This window comes from Haemaphysalis longicornis, unplaced genomic scaffold, assembly GCF_048455015.1.
Source record: "Haemaphysalis longicornis isolate Haplotype H1 unplaced genomic scaffold, Haemaphysalis longicornis Haplotype H1 scaffold_7, whole genome shotgun sequence".
Taxonomy (NCBI): domain Eukaryota; kingdom Metazoa; phylum Arthropoda; class Arachnida; order Ixodida; family Ixodidae; genus Haemaphysalis; species Haemaphysalis longicornis.
The window spans coordinates 119,915,472-119,933,125 of NW_027526422.1; the positions used below are offsets into that span (position 1 = coordinate 119,915,472).

Here is a 17,654-nt window from a genome sequence, read left to right on the forward strand (position 1 = left end):
AAATGAAACAAGATCAAAGAAGCGTGAATAACTTGCGGCTGCATAAGACGTGGGGCAGAAGTTCCATTGCTCGCCTGCTTTAGCCTTTTGATCACACAAGAATGCGCTTACAGATCCTCTGTAACTTTTCGACACAATAAATTCAACGGCGTTTATTTAGGGGAGCATACGGTAGAGGGCAACATGTTGGAATCGATGCTTCTATACGTTTAGTTTCTGTCGTCAATGCAGAGCAAACGGCGCCGCAATTGAACCCCCCAAACCGTAAATATCATTACCTCGAGCGGAGCAATGCCTTTGGTACACAGTTTTACACTGTCAATTTATTGGGGAATATTATAGTCGTCAAACGTCAGTACAGTTAGTTGCGATACATCAATATTCGACGTAATTTCGATCCGGCTTTAACGCTACTAACACCTTATCTTCTGCGAATGGCTAGGTTGACCTCACGGTAAGAGCGTCCAGATTTAAAGCGATACAGGATGAGAAGCCAGAGATCCGGTGGGTTGATACAGCGGATATTAGACTGCATAAAATGCACTAGAGCCGCACATTAATCGCACGCTCACACTTGCAGCTGGATCAGCCTTGAAAATTCGGGGCATATAGCGCACCGTCGTAATGGCCGTCACAACAGGAAAGTGCTTTGTGCTCGCACAACGATCCGTTGCATACGCTTTCCCGCAATTCAGGTCGCGAACACCTATCCCGAATAAACAGCGTTCTTGAACTCGCCCACTTTTTTCCTTTCTGTATGCTTTTGTTTCCGTGGACTGCTTTTAAAATTGTTTATGGTTGGCTTTAAGCGCCACCGCCCAAGCGTATCTGGCATCGAACGGGCCGGACCAGAGTCGTTGCCGGAACAATAGACTGGTGAACGGCCGGCGAACAATGCCTGGAAAGGCCGCGCCTATACGAAGCTTTTTCGATGTTTTGTTTACATCGCGCACGGCTTGTGTGCGTTTTCTATGGACTGCATTGCAGGGGTAGCGAGTGGTCGAATTTCTCCCAGTCCAAAGCTCTCCAAAGCTCTCCGGCTATCACGAACCAGCAAGGCACAAAATACAACTGTGCTCAATTTGAAAGAACTAACTTTTGATAACTTACTCAAGTCTATTCGAGCCATACATAATGTTTTTAACAGCGAAGCTGTGTAGCGAATCGTAATTTTTTGTCTCCGATGTTAAAAATACCCAGAAATTGCCGAGCGCGCGCACGTGAGCGTGGGCTTCGGGGCGACCCCTCGCCAGTTAAAAAAAAAAAAAAACTAAGAAAATGCCTAAAGCTCGTGTGTGCGCACTTCGCGACGACCACCCAGCGTCCCCTGCGCCCGTTTGTCAAGCCGAACATACCCACTTAGGTGGATTGGTCAAGAAAAGCTCCAGCGTTCGCCGTAATCGTGGCAATACTTGCTCGGAACGAGTAAGATTGCAGCGTTCGCCGTAATCGTGGCAAAACTTGCTCGGAACGAGTAAGACTCCAGCGTTCGCCGTATTCGTGGCAACACTTGCTCGGAACGAGTAAGACTCCAGCGTTTGCAGTAATCGTGGCAATACTTGCTCGGAACGAGTAAGACTCCAGCGTTCGCCGTGATCGTGGCAATACTTGCTCGTAACGAGTAAGACTCCAGCGTTCGCCGTCATCGCGGCAACGATTGCTCGGAACGAGTAAGACTCGAGCGTTCGCAGTAATCGTGGCAACACTTGCTCGGAACGAGTAACACTCCAGCGTTCGCCGTAATCGGGGCAACACTTGCTCGGAACGAGAAAGACACGGCATAGCGTACGCCCCTCCAAAGTGATGTCCAATCAGTATCACTTCAAAAAAAAAATGAATGAAGCTTACACGTATAGCAACAATGATGGAGTAAATCTCGTTGCGGCAGCGAAGAAGAAGCAGATCGGTGGCAAGCGTGGACTTAAAATTTAGTGATGGCGGTGAAGGTTGCGTACAGCTTCGCTACCTTCAAGCCTTACACGTTAGCCCGAGCTTCCTTAATCTTTTACCCTAAAAAACGCTATAAACCGCGAAAAAGGGTCAAATTTGGCGCTGCATTGACGTTATATAGGCAGGTGTGTCTTGATATATGTAAAGCACTAAAAGCACTGTTGTCATGGCGTTGATCGCACGGGAGCACTCACGAGTTACGATCAAACGGAACTAGAGGACCCACTGCAGTCGCCCGGTCACGTCTCTTGGTGGTGGCTTAAGCTGGCAACCGCCAATCGCGTAAGCAAGATTCCTCAGCGCCACAGATAAATAGCGGGAGAGTTTCTAGATGAGTCGCCACTTCTTCATACGTTTTCTGTAATATGTTGATTATTTGTTCGAAGTTTACGATAGATAGGTATTATCGTTATTTGGACAAAGCAGTCTGTTTAACGAACCAAACTTGTACTTTGTCATCATAGCCTCTTTCAAAACGGGTTGCTTGCGAGCCCGGCCGGTTTTAAAACAGCAAACAGAATGTACGCGGGCACAGAGCTTGGGTTGCGCTTCGTTTGACTCTGATTATTCGCCTTTATAGAGCGCGTGCTGGGGAGGTGTCCAGGGTTAGATGGTTTCAACTTGGTTCAGTCGTATTGTGCAAATATGAACCGATTTCTGAAGTATTTATTTCCATCTTTTCACTTTCGATTTGTACACTTTTCCATTCGCGGATCGTAGAATTACGCCCGGACTTCAATTCAGGCGGCCTCGACCGCATGAGCCACAAAATGTCGCTCCTGAAATAAGAACATTGAACATTTCGTTTAGCAGCAAAGCAAGAACATACCATATATCGATGTGTTTACGTCATGGTGATAGCTGTACTCGTATGGCTAAATTGTCCACGAAAGCCGCAGCCTTTTCTACTCACGGTGCTTTACGCGCATCCGAAGCTCTCTTATCTGCGCTTGTTCGTGATGGAAGAATATCAGGGCATAAAGTCATACGCTATTTGCCGCATGAAATCGCGGAATTGTTGGTAGAAGTAAAGAGGCAGCAAAAGCAACAACTGCAGCGAAGATACTATGTCAGAAAGGGTGGTTAGCAAAGAGAAAGCTTAGTACAAATTCTGTCTTTAAGGGCATTCGTTCACCGAAGTGCTAAATCTGTGGAAACACAAAAATACGAAAGCACAGACTAACCAGAGGGAGGTGGTCGGGTCTTATGGTTGCAGAATGCGGAATTATTGGGTTAAAACAATTCCCCAGATTATAAAAAGAAAAAGAAACGCTAGTACTTCTAACCTTGCAGTAAGGTGAGACAAACGGGTGTTAGTGCATGGACAGCAAACAAGTAGTCAGGCGACAACAAAAACAGCAACAGCTTCGCCAATACATCGACGACGGCAACAACAACAACAATACTACTACTACTACTACTACTACTACTACTACTACTACTACTACTACTACTACTACTACTACTACTACTACTACTACTACTACTACTAATAATAATAATAATAATAATGAAACAATAACAACAAGAACAACAACAACGACAACCACCACTTGCACCACAACAAAAACAATTCAAGACCACTGATTGGCCAATATGCCTTGGGGTTCTTGTCCTCAACTACAAGCAATGATGTTACAAGGATTGTTTTGATGCCGCAGCGCGTGCATCACGTTTCGAGCGTGGTGGCGAAATTAACTGCCGCTGTGGCGGTTCGTCCATCGTGCATAAGCGTTCGTTCGTCGACCGTTCGGTCTGTGCGACACGCTAGGCGCGATTATAGCCCGTTGCGCGACTTACACGAGAGGGAGACAGAGAGAGAGAGAGAGAGACATGCGGCCTGCGTCCATTGTCTGCCGGCCTCGGTGAGGCATTGACCAATTGCGATGGCCTTCTCTTGAGTCATACTTCGCTCGTGCGTTTCAACTATGTTACTCCGAATCATGTTTTGTAACAAGGCAGCTCTGCCATTCAATCCGGCAGTATCAGACGTTCAGCTTATCTGGGCCGGCGTGTGGAACGACGCCCTGGAGGCTTATTTGTTGCCGGACGCCTCATAAAAGCGATTGGCTGTAATTGAAGTCTCTTGGTTTTTAGTACAGTGATGATCATAACTAACTCAACTATTGTTCCGGCCAGGAAACTTATGTAGCAAGATAAGTCCCCAGCAAACACCTTTATATTCCTAACTTCTTCGCCCATGGCTACCGCACTGCACCGTCAAGGTGGCGCATCCCTCGTTCCTGCTAACTCTACTTCACTATCCTACTGCGGGACAATACGTCGGCCGTAATCAAGATATTTTTGGGAGTGGCTTTCTTGAATGCATTTTTAAATAGGGATAATATTACGCCAACCTGTGTTTTCCTACTGTTATCTTGCAGAATTCGCGGGCAGTTCCCAGTGACCACGTCAGAGTTGACACGGCCTCTCAGAACCCATGACAGTACTCGCTAGGGATTTTGGAAGCCGAAAGCGAATAAGCCAGACAACTACTGAAAGTCGAAATTTCCAAGCACGGCGCGCGACAATATCGTTGTTTCCACGTTTGGAAATTAGGTTTTTACCCGCTTGAGACTTAATTACCTGCTTGAAATTAATTATCTTAATTACCTACTTGAAACGTAAGTAGCTGAGGTTCGACATTCTTTCCATGCGGCGTGACAATAAAGCTTGTAGTATAGTCGAATACCCTTCATTACCGTACATATAGCGATGGTGTGGTGTGTAAATCTATACATTCGGTTTGCAATGACTTCAGAATGGATCGGGACGCTCTCCTATACGCGCATGCACACGGCAGCACTCACACTGACATACGTCATCTTTTATTGCCCTCTTTTGGCCGTGTATCCAACTATAAAATCCAGAGGCTGTCAAAGTGCTAAGGAACACTGTGGGCGCCACCATTTTCTTGCGGTGCCTTGTCAACTCCGAGCGCATTCTCATTTCTCACGACACCGGATGTCATACACAACGGCGGTTCTGGATGAAACCGAAATGCCTGCTTTTCCGCACCGCTGCACAGCGACCGTGCTAAACCAAGCCTAATCTAAATCAGGACGCAAATGGGGGTACCATGACCAGCTTGTCATCCCGTTTCCTGCATCGCTGCCCCCGGGCCTGTCACTCCAGCGTCACACAGCGCGCTCGCTACGCAGTCGACCGGTGTGTGGCGGGGGACGACAGCTGCTGACCTGGTGATTTTCGTTCAGCAGTGCTGCTTCCTACGCACGTGCGCGTACACCCACAAGCAGCGTAGGAAGTTCGCGTCTTCGCGCCTGTGTTAGTGTCCAACACAGCAGCCATTACATTACCCACGGAGTATACGAAAGAAAAAAATGCACTAAATATATGACGAAATGACCCGTTGAAATTGCAATGCACCAGGAATAGAGTGTGAGACAGGGGTGTTCTGACGGATCTCCAATAGGTAGTAGGACACGGCAGATGTGGAACGGCAGTTTTACTTTGTGTATACATCCACTCACTATCAACACTTCCAAGGTAAGAATGTAGCTTGCCTAGAGAATTATATCTTGCAGGCCATTCTACTGATGTGAGTGGTCATGCGTCTAAAAATGTCACCCTGCGGACGTCTTAATAGCACGTGGCTTACCCATCGCTAGGCCTAACCTACCCTGACGGGGGGCTCGAGGCCTTCTTACCGGGGTGGCGTTGACTGTATAACCCCGAAACCAAGCCTGGGGGAACAACACGGCCCTTGTCATCTGCGGCTTTGTTTTTGTTTGTTTCGTTAAGGAAGGTACAAGACTTCCGACAAGTCTGACGCTTGGAGGTCCCATCTGCTCGGATAAGTAAATACAACTTGCTGTCACTGAAAATAGATTTTTCTTCTTTCATTGGCTCCCTTTAGTGTCTCGCACGGCAGAAGTTTGAACCAATCCGTTCCACCACAAACACGGCAGTTTTGACGACTCTCTTTACGCGGTCGCAGAAGGGGCTCTAAGACTGTAAGCTTGCCGTCTCACCGCATACGCGTCTCATACGCACCATCGACCTTCGACCTGGCGCGTGTCGTCTGCAAGTGGTCCTCACGCACCAGAAAAAAAAAAAAATGTTTTTAAAAAGAGGGATCCGTTACTTCCGCTCAGACTGCAGGTTTTATGCCAGCGCAAAGTGACACATTGAAGAATGAGATGTGAGGGGGACCATTGCGAGCGTCGTGCGAGGAAAGAAAAAGCGATAGACGTAGGTGAACGAGGCACCAACGTGGCCGCCTGACATGAGAAAGCGAATGCGTCGCAACAGCGTCCTTTGCTTCAAGGAGTACAGAAGCCGCGCACGGACACCCTGCCGAGAAAGAACCAAAAGTCTCGGACACTTTTTTTTTTTTGTTTCCAAAAAGGCCATACCCAGAGTCGCTGCAATTTACCTTTTTGACCTGCGGTCAATTGGCAGCTCCATCACGCCGCCTCTCTCAACCGACCCCTGCAGCCGAGAAAAGCCGAAGTCGAATCAGCCGAACATGAGTCAGTGAAAGAGGTGGACGTTTACGGAGACTGCCACGATCCGGTGGGCAGTCGCTGCCGTGCGACAGCTGAGTATGATGGAAGCGTCGTTGCGGCCATATGCAAACAACGTCGACGGACACGGCGTGGAGTTGGAACAGATCCCGCGCTCGATTTCATTTCGTCCCTCGCCTTTGCTTCGTCCCCGGATCCACTTGCCTTTGTCTTGCGCATCTGCAAGAAGGACGATCGGCTGTTTGTCAATGTCGAAGCTTTTGAAGTGATCAAGCGTGATCGGTTGAAGCTCTCGTTCGTCTTGCTGGCGCACGGGGAGAACAAACCACGCGGCCTAATCAGGGTGATCGATCAAGGCTCCACGCACATTAGAGCGGAAGGCTAAAGGTCTGCGAGTGTTTTAGGTGAAACAAATACAAGCAGGGCCGTAGCCATAATTTTTTTCCGGAGGGGGTTATGAGTTTATGGAATGGGGTAGTTTTGCCTAAAAGGACACCAAGTCTCGCCTGCGTGCTGCCCAAAAAAACATTTCGAGGGGTTTCGAGCATCTAATCCTCCCCCCCCCCTCCCAACCAAACCCTCTTGGCTTATAAAACATTTTGAAAGAAAGCGCTCGAATTATATGAAATTTTTCTGCACTCAGAGTGCCGCGTGTTATCGTTATCGCGCGCAATGCTGATACATTCGCAAATAAATAACCTGGTATTTTTTGCTGTTGCGGTTTTAGTTCTGTCCAGGCGTAAAAGACGATAGCCCTCTCAACGGGCAAGCGAGGAAGATTAAATGGAATAATCGATCTCTTCTCATCAAGGAAATAGCATTCGTGCATGTTGGCGGAGGAGGAGGAAGAAGAATACACATATTCGACCAAAAAGGTATGGGAATGGGAATGTGGTCAGCTTCCCATACCCAGGAGGGCTCGAGCCTTCGAGAAATCCAGAGCTCGCTGCACCAGGGCTTGCTGGAAAGGAAAAAGAAACGGTTTTACCTCATGCGTTTCTGGCGTCGTCATTTATACAGCTTTCCCTCACCCCAAGCAAAATTCGGCAATATCTTTGCAACAGTTCTTCGCGAACTGCGTATAGGATTGCTCGGCGCTGGGGCACGACATTTCCGAAGCTTATTCATGATACAGCTACTATGTGAGTAAACGTGCACCACGTTCGTGCGCTTAACGATTCAAGTCACGGAATGGCTTCAGGTTCAGAGAAATGCATCGGCGTACGAAAGGTGTAGCTTCAGTACCGGCGTGTACTGAAGAGGAATGAATCCGCAGCCTCTCGGCGCAACTCAACCGAGACTGCGGAACGTGTCCTAGGTTATCCCGTATCTTAGCGCAACCAGTCAAATGCTGCAAAGTTTTGTTTGAGACGCCTCAAGCAGGCCAGAACCACCCGCCGCTTAGCTAAGTGTAACTAACATAAAGGTTTCTTAGGTAGTCTTCGAGAATAACCCTACACTGTTCACTAGCAGACTTCATAAATCCGCGGTAACCAAATCTAACTTGATTATATGTAAACTTTTGCTACTGACTCAGCGATTAATAGAATAGAGCGTCGTAAGTTTGAGAGTGCATGCTTCCCTAATGTTAGAGGCGCACAAAAGGGGAATATTTCAAGATTTTAACCCGATGCGTAGGGAAGGGCACAGACGTACGTTGTTTTGCAGATGGCTCGATATTGCTTGGTCTTATAAATCTACTGCTCCGCGATTATTCAAATAAATGTCTAAAAGCGAATTTCAGGATTTCTGGTGATTCCACCACTGGCGAGGTGAAATGAGCAACGTCTCACTGAAAAGAGTTTTGAAAACTCTCCCACCATCTTCAAGGCTCGTGTAAAACTGAACCGGGCAAAGATAATCATCGCACTGCCCACATTCATTTTAATGCATAGCAGCAATACATTCGTGGCGGTTTGAATTCGTTTTGTCACGGCCAGGCTTTCCATAACGTTTCTTGAATATCCAATGACTGCACCCACACCTGCTCTGCGTAGAATCAACGCTACTCGTTTCTCTCAGTACGCTCGCTACAGGCTCTCCGTTTCCTAGCTTCCGCCCTCTACAACGCGGACGCCTGCGCCGTCGTCCTATTAAAGGCAGCTCGCAGCTTACATATACCTGCAATGCTTGGGGGCGAAATGATTTATCAGCGCGGCTTCTGCGCCTGCAGTGTTGCGAGAGAGAGCTAGCTGGGCCTCGCATTGTCCAGGGATGCTTGAAGAGAGAGAGAAAGAGAGAGAGAGAGAGAGAGAGAGAGAGAGAGAGAGAGAGAGAGAGAGAGAGAGAGAGAGAGAGAGAGAGAGAGAGAGAGAGAGAGAAGCAGAGAGAAAGAAGGCGGCACATTTAATTAACGGACGCCGTCCGCGGAAGGAGCTGTCCCCGAAACCCCCTTCAGGCCGCTCCGATTATTAGAACTATGACAAGCAGGGTGGGGTGGCCGCACGCGAGCCCTGTGGATCCGGCTTGATAGGATCGTTACGTCATCGCGAAGAAACCACGTAAAGAGTGACGACGCGCCGGACCGTGGTTGACGCGTTGTCCATTTTCCGCGGAGCAAAACCCTTGCTACAAAAAAATCGCTGTATTCGAATTCTCAATTTCTTTGAAGTTTTTTTGTGGTCCCAACTGTATTTTAGGTAAAGCAAATCGTTTCGTCCTTTAACAAAAGTGCCGTTTATAAGAAAGTTATTTTTCTACCCCCGGGAGTTTTTTATAACGAGGGTTACTGTATGTTCGATCTCAACGCCACTCGGCGTTTTTTTTTTTTTTTTTTTTTACTGCATTGACGGCGCTGGCATGAGCGGAAGACGCGTGTCAGGAAGGGAAAAAGCGCTCTTGAGAAGAACTTCCCCGACGAACTTAATCTCGTTTTTACTCCCCTTTCGGTCATGTATATCTGCGCCAACGCGCAAATCGCTCCTCTCAAGGCCCAGTAGAAATGAACCTCTTATGTGATGTCCGTTTGGGCACAAAATTCTGGTGATGGCTTACTGAAGGCCGGCTATTTTACTGGGTAGGCGACCGCAGAGGTTTGTTCTCTAAGCAGGAGCAACCGGATTATAGAGCAATAGGGATGCAACTCTCCTTTAAGGAATATTTTGTCAATGCTTTGCTAGAACTTATCATAACAGCTAGCTGCAGTGCGCTAATTGTAGACTCTGCACACGGCTGCAGCGCTAAAAAAATCCGGCCTCAACGGCCGTATACGGTATCTCCCGTTTGAGCTTACGTCTGTACCTTGCGAAATTAATCGGCCGTACAACGGTCACGTTGCCGCCTGGGGCAACTCATTCGCAAAGCAGGCGTCTCCCCAATGTATGCCGCTAGCAACAAGGAAGGGTTACGCGTGCTTTGCCCTTAAATAGGCCGTTGAAGTAGTTCAAGCACGGCCACACACGTCTTCGTTGCGCTTATTCTGCCTCGAACTAATTGGATGTCCTTGTTGAATGTAGGTGTTTACATTGAAAACCCGTGTAAATTCAACGACGCACGTGTACAGAGAAAGAGAGATATTTATTGGCATGGTTATCCCCAAACGAAAGCTCCAAAGCAAGGCTCCGAGGTTAGCCGGCTACTCGAAACTGTGGATGTACAAGTGACAGTAAACGTAAAGTCAGAACAAACGTCTTGTCAAATCAGGAATACGTTAAGCACTTCCAGAGCGGCCCCCTTCTTCGGTTTGTAGTGAGCAGCAAAGAAAATAGGTTGTAGTCCTTAGGTTGGTTAGAACGCGAATAAGCGGTTCATTGCTTTTCTCAGGAATACCACAACCTTGACGGTAATATAATGCTTTAAGATCATTTTTTTTCTGTAAATGACAGTTCATGCAGTGTGCTCGCGCAGTGTGCAAGAACTGCGGGACCTCTATGTTACCTCCTTTAACCCTGACTCGACGAAATATGCACCTCGTTCGAATTAGTTCAACTGCTTTATGCCCTTGCAAGGAGCATTCTCCTTATAGACCTGGAAACTTGAATCAACGCCTTTTCCAGACTTGCGAAATAATTATCACTGAAATACTCAAAAGCACAAACAACGCCTTCCAAACGGCGACAAGGAAGATGATGACAGCGCACGACTTGATCAACATATGTGCACACGCACGGGCCGACCATCCCTGCAAATGTAAATAACTGTTGCCTCTAAGCGAGGTTGAGCAAACGCGGCGCTATGTTTTGCTATCTTCCCCCAGTTTCGGAATCCGTAGAAAGACAAACACCCAGCAGGCGTCTTCTGTTTTGTTGTTTTTTGTTCTTTTTTTTTCTCGTTGAAAACACATGAAAAGGCTGCGCTACATTATGCATAGATCTGCATTCCGCGAACTCAGTCTCAAAGGCTCACGCATTCCAGTCTTAATCTCGATATCAGCGCGCTTCTAAAGCAGTCGCCGATTCACGACAAGATACTGGACACCGCAGCGAAGGTAACTGTCCACAGTCCACACACTACCGGGTTTTTCTGCGGTAAAAAGCTAAACATGAAAGATTACCAAAAGCAGAAAACTGTGCCAGTGAAGGCGCAGCCTTCACAAGGACGAAACTTGGCGCAGGGAAACGGAAAGGCTTGCTATAACGCCGACCGGCGCCAGGTGGGGGAATTTTTCCGGTTTTCTCCTTGGAGGGACGTGCAAGGGCAAGACCACGCAACCGCGCCCCGTCTGCTCTGGGTCTGCCCCATTTTCGTGCGAAGCGCGCGCAGTTTCAATTTCTTTTCGGCTTCAGTAATGTCACGATTTGAACGCATCGCTTCTGTAGTCCTGTTACACCAAGTCTGCGCACTCAAACGTGAAGGCGCATCTTATCTCCTTTTGGTTTCTCACGTGCATCTTGGGGAACAGCGCGAATTAACAGGGACACAAAAAGAAAGAAGTGGACATGACTAGCGCTGACTTTCAACTCGATTTATTGGAAAAGACGTAACTGCTTATACAAACCGAGAATCCTCCTCCCCCACCACGCCACGTGCCCACACTAGCCAATGACATACTATCAAGGCCAAAACACTCCACTGTTGACAAGGCACATTTCTTAACACAAGAACACCTTATCGCGACGACCGCTCCAAATAACCAAATTCTTTTTCGTGCAGGACAACTGATGTTTCACTGATACAATCTCTCCCCCACTTTCTGATGTAGTATGATTCCATCAACTCTCTCGTACGCCTGTCTTTATGCTTAAACAAGATATCTGTCTCGCGGAAAAGCGGATAGCATCGGTGCTCACACGTGCGGCAATGTTCGGCCAGACGTGCGTAATCATCTTCTCACGTGGGCATCAATCAATCAATCAATCAATCAATCAATCAATCAATCAATCAATCAATCAATCAATCAATCAATCAATCAATCAATCAATCAATCAATCAATCAATCAATCAATCAATCAATCAATCAATCAATCAATCAATCAATGAATGAATGAATGAATGAATGAATGAATGAATGAATGAATGAATGAATGAATGAATGAATGAATCAATCAATCAATCAATCAATCAATCAATCAATTGACGTGTTGGCAGCGCGTTGTCATCTAGTCGGTCCTAAATGCGGAGTAACAAGCGCATGAGCATTCATTTCGTGCGTACCTGCAGGTGACACCATGGGGATATCATCTGATTCCATATAGTAGATGATAACATGGTGAGAACTAGTCTACAAAGGGTACGCTGTAAAGCCCGGAAAAAAGCAATAATGTACTGAGGCTGCCTCAAAACAATCCTTTCACACTAGTGAAATGGCCAGGGAGACCGGAAATACCATCACGTAACATACCTGCGTTGTGCCAGCGTCCTGCTTCTTGATACAGCATTAATCTTTAATTTTCGCCATTTCATCACTATCCCAATGCTCGAGTGCACCAAAGAAACAAAGTTACGACTGATTCACACATAAACCTTCCACAATGTTACGACCAGAGTGGAGGCGTCACAATACCCACACGTTCCACGATCACCCAGCCTTGCGGAAAAGGAGGTCACCGGCACAAACGAACATCTATAACACTGCAGCTGCGATTAGCATACTACGGGGATATTTGTCAACCTTTATAGGCGGACCCCAAGTTACAGCGTAGACCTGTCAGTGCTTTATCACTTTGGCCGCGGCTGCAGTAAAGCGCTGCTTGACCCCTGAATGTCCTCGCACTCGACTATCGATATATTACTTGTTTCAGCCAGCAGCCGGGTCAGAATTCTCGCCTACAACGAATGCAGCAGTAAAAATCAGTCTAAGGCACGCCCCTTCGTCCTTGGCTACGTGAACGCCGTACTCGCAATCATCTCAATCTGCGCAGCCTTGCGTCTGCCTCAAAACAGGGAAACAAGCCTTGGCACCGTCGTTGTCCGCCAGGTTAAAGGCGATACGGGTTCCTGTGCTTTGTTGGAGGCACGCGCCAAATGAATCTCGCTCCTCAAAGGAACCCGCTTTCAAAGGCCCTGCTCACTTTTCCCCTCTTTCGTGCTGTTATTCCTCGAGGTGACCTTCGAGTGCTCGAAAGCGACATCATCTATGCATGTCATACAAGAAGTCGATTGAAAGCGCCAAGATCGATGTGTGGCTGGTAAAGAGGCGCAAACCTTGACATTCTCTGCATGCAGATGTGGGCATTCTTTGCAGGCGAGCGTCTGTTTAAAAAAAGGCGACATTTACGAGTTCAGGGTTTCTCAGGCAGTGTGACTGCGACGGCCCTGTGTATACGCAGAAGAAAATTAAAGAATGTCCGTCCATGCCAATCATCAGTCACGGAATAGTAACAGTTTGCGTCCTGGTAAGAGCTTATTGGACTCTGGGAAGCTATGTGCGGTGAAAAATACTAAACGCCAGCGCAGTCAACGTAGGCAAGTTTGGAGTCAGTAACAATTTTATCATAGGTAAGAAAAGAAACCAGGACTTTACGTAAAAAAAAAAATCCAGCCGTATGTTTGGACAGAATTATAATCTGAGCTTCCGCCCTGTATCGTTATGAGTTATTTTTAAACTGTAGGTGAAAACGGCAGGGAAAATAAGAAAGAAACCGTCAGTTTTTACACCACGCAACCAATGTAATTTAATCGAATAGCTAAAAATAACAGTGAGCAGAAAAAGGACGGGAAAAAAAAAAAAAACCCTCGCAGCCGGCTGTGCCGCATTGATAGATGGGATGGGGCGAAGCAACCCGGCGATGTAGTGCCTTCGTACGAAATAAAATTATAACAGGGTGTTTGTGAAGCGACAACCTCGACTGTATACGACGCGCTCGTGGTACAAAACTGAGGGTAATTTGGGCCCTGTCCAAATTAACCTGGGCCGAAATGTTCACTAACGGGCGTTTTTCGTTTTGGCACCTCACCAGGAAAACAACAACAGCAACAAGAACATCAACAACAAAATACCCCTGCAGCCAAGAATTGAACCCGTGCCTTGGTGTCCGAGGCACACTGTCTTTGCCACTTACTCGTTGCAATAGGTGTTTTTCATTTGTGGAATTACAAAAAGGACGAAAAAAAAAAAAAAACCCCACGTCGCTATTGTTTCGCTCCTCATTAGAGAGAGGTAAAGATGAATGAACAACTAGAGATTTTTTTGGAGTGAAAATTACATAGGCTGCGAATGGTTGGCTTCACAAAGAATACCACGTCCTTCTTTTCCATGATTTTTTGTTTAGTTCGTTGTTAGCGTACGAAATAGAGCCGAAATGACGAAAATGGTCGCGTTTCTCCTCTCTTAGCTCCAAATGTCGTCAAGAGACGATAGTTTACTACCACCCTTGCCACGCAATTGCCTCCCCTAGCTCTCACGCCGTTCCCCCCTGTCTCAGTACCCCCGTGATATATAATGCTACGTTAAATCCAATTCAACTTTCCCGCCTTGCGCTGCTACCGCGCTATCTGCTGGGACCTTTTGCAACTGTTGAGAGCTACGAGCCTAATGGTCCACCGCGAGCGTATTTTGATATTGTTATTAAACATAGTGTATTTAAGGCGTTTTTAGGGCCCACGTGTATTTTTAAGTGGAACAACAATGTTAGCATCGGATATGAATTCATGTTTTGACTCAAATATTCCCAATGTTTTCTTTTTGCTAATCGATGTCGACAGCATGAAGAGGGCTAGCGGTTTATTAGTTTGAAAATGGTTTTGTCAACATAATCGTCTCGGTCAAGAGTTCTTTTAACGCTTGACCCGGCGGCTGAATCGAGGAACAAACAGACAGACATATACGGACAGACCGAAATTTTTGCGGTTAAGAAGCCAAAGAAAGACTATGATCTTCAAATATCCCACCCCCAGAGCACGGAGCTGCACTTCGTTGAAAACCAAAACCCGCCAGGAAACGGAGGCAAGTGCGGGCTTTCAAGGCAGGCGGACTCCTAGCGACATCTTGCGTATGAGCCAGAAACGTAGACAGACGTCGTGTGGTGAGCATGCTGCGGAGCTGGCAAGCGTTTGTTCGTCGGCGCTCCGCCAGAGGACTGGTCAGCTCTACTGAACGTTAGGTACGCGTCCGGGCAGGGCTGCAATTGTTTATGGATATACCGGCCGATTGATCGATCAACTTATTTAGTGATTGAGTGATCTATTTGCCGTGTTCTTGCCTTATTGATTATTCTTGTTTGTTAAGTGAAAAAAATTACCCATTCAGTTGAAACGTAGCCGTAGCGCTGCGTTTCAGGTGGACGTCCCATTTTCCTTTCCAGAAAGTTACTCCACATTGGGGATTTCTTCTAAGTCTGCTCAAATAACACACGTCATTCCATTCAAGATTTCGATCAATTCGCTCTTTCGCTACAAACGGCTGGCCTCCTGGTTAGCGCTCAGTATCACGAGTCAAGAAAACGGTCGTCCCGCAATTTATTTTATTTATTTTGATTTATTTATTTAATTTCCTGCAGCGCCAAGATGGCATTATAGCAGGGGGGAATTGAACATGTGGTCATATACGTGGGGCAGTCAGGCTACAACACATCGCTGAACATCGTCACAAATACAAAAATAAAAACAGAACTACAAGTCTAACAGACACTTACTAAAAAGCGCGTCAGTGGTACAATCAACTATAGCACTTGGCAACTTATTCCACAAACTAATGGTGTGAGGAAAGAACGAATCTTTGAAAACATTTGTACGGCAAGGTATTTCACGAATTTTCCAACTATGGTCACGCCGTCTAGATACGAAATGTGGGGTAAACAGAAAGATGTCAGGATCAATGCCATTTTTTTTAAATAGATACGATAAAGCAAATTAAGTTTGACATGCTGCCTGCGTTCTTTAAGGGGTTCCCAGTTAAGCTGGTTTTTAAGTAATGTAACACTGGATCGGAAATTGTAATCACCCGTGGCAAAACGGGCGGCACGGTTCTGTACACGTTCTAACATTTCGCATAAGTACGCAAGTTGCGGGTCCCAAGCGGCGCACGCATACTCCATGATGGACCTTACGTGGGTGAAATAAAGAAGTTCTTTCAGTTTAGGAGGGGCAGCCCTGAAATCGCGCCGAAGAAAGTTAAGCGTTCGGGAGGCAGAAGAACAAACATGTTCAACCTGTCTTTTCCAGGAGAGGTCTTGAAAACCTTTTTTTTAACTACACACCTGTACACTGCCCGTTAAGGCATGCAGGAGATATATTTGCTTGTTTTCGATCCTACAACGTACCCGTTGTGCAACAAACCGGAAAATGTCGAGCATGCTTTCACGGAGGGTTCAGACGCCGTCTGTTCCTGGAATGTGTTGCAGGGAACAATAACGGTGGACCTGCCAATTTCACCTGAAGTCATACAATTTATTTTAGCACCTAGCGACAACAGCATACCCTATGACATTGGTCTACGCCTATATGCCATTTGGAGGTCGAAGATGGCGGTGCGCCACGCTGACCCAATGCCCTCACTGTGGGCAGATACTTCACACCGAGTATCAGTAAGCTCAGTGATAACTACAAGTTGCAAGAACTCGAGTTGGAATGGTTACCGGTTCTAGAAGACCTATGAACGTTTTAGGTTTATTTTACTTCTTTTCCGCCAACCAAAGTTCGGAGGGCGGTGTTCAGTATACCGTGGGGGTGGCTTGTGTGCATATGAAAAAAGGTGAGAAAGAAAACTAACCCTGGTTATCTCAGTTGGTAGAGCGACTGCCCTAAGCAGGTGGTTGTTCCGGGCTTTAATCCCGGACCATGAAGAATCTTTCTTGAATCTTGAAGTTTCTGAGTAAGCTGCATTAGCTTTCCTTTGTAGCCGTACTTCTGCGTTCCAAGTGAATGTCTAATTTTCTTTCGTAGAGGCAAACTCCAACTTGAGAATTTCCGCTAAATCTCGTCTAAATGTTCGTTACGTTTTTTCGCGAAATTATCGCTGATAAAATTTTTTTTTTCGCTTGCTGGGAGTTTAACCAATTTCGGACATACCATTCCCGAAGGCCAGGCCGGAAATGGTCTTCAGAAATAAGCGCTAGATGCTTGAAAATAAATATTTCTCGTGTCTGCAGAAGCGTGAAGCTTTTGGACTAGTTGCGTGAAAGATTGAGGTGATACCAAAGACTGAAAGAAATAATAGCACGGATTATTTCTCCTTCAAGTGGGTGCCGAAGCAAGGGAATATGAGGAAAGCCTAGTGCAGGAAAACACATACAGGAAGATTTTAATCTCCCAATTCCAGGTTGCCCCGTACCTATTTTCTCTCATAGAGCAACTTGTTATCCTTTATTAGTGTATCTTAATGCCTCACTTGAGCCGAACATAAAAAAATTGGAATATTTGTCCCGTAATACACATAATATGCCTGAGGCAGACTTGCAGCAAATCATTTTACATCATCTTATATAAAACATCGTCTGTCGTCGGTGAATATTTGAATGTGCTGTGTACGCAAGCCTTAGGTTAATAGACACCCTTCATAAAATATCTACACTCCTCACCACGTCCTTCTGCCTATAGCTTTGCTGTTTTCTTGAGAAAGATCTACCTCTTTCTTAGATAACTCAACTTGTGGATCAATTCATTCATGTTCGTAACTGGGCAATATATGAATTCTGGCGGCGACAAGTAACTCACTCATCCTTATTTAGAAATCGTCAAATAAGGCTGTTCACTGATCCCAGTCGTCCTTAGCGCCGTTTGTATGGACGTGCCTTGCTTTTCTCCGTACAAACTACACTTTTCCCTACTTTACGCTTGCAGCAAATATGTAAAAAAATTAATCCTTTGTTTTAAGAAGGGAAACACCGAATGGGAAACCGT

The 17,654-nt window shown here is 46.4% G+C and overlaps 1 protein-coding gene across 1 annotated transcript in view; it reads left to right on the plus strand.

The window, feature by feature from the left end:
- The window catches only part of LOC144146892 (uncharacterized), a 70,645-nt gene that overhangs the window by 41,411 nt on the left and 11,580 nt on the right, over positions 1–17,654 (plus strand). The window lies entirely within an intron of this gene.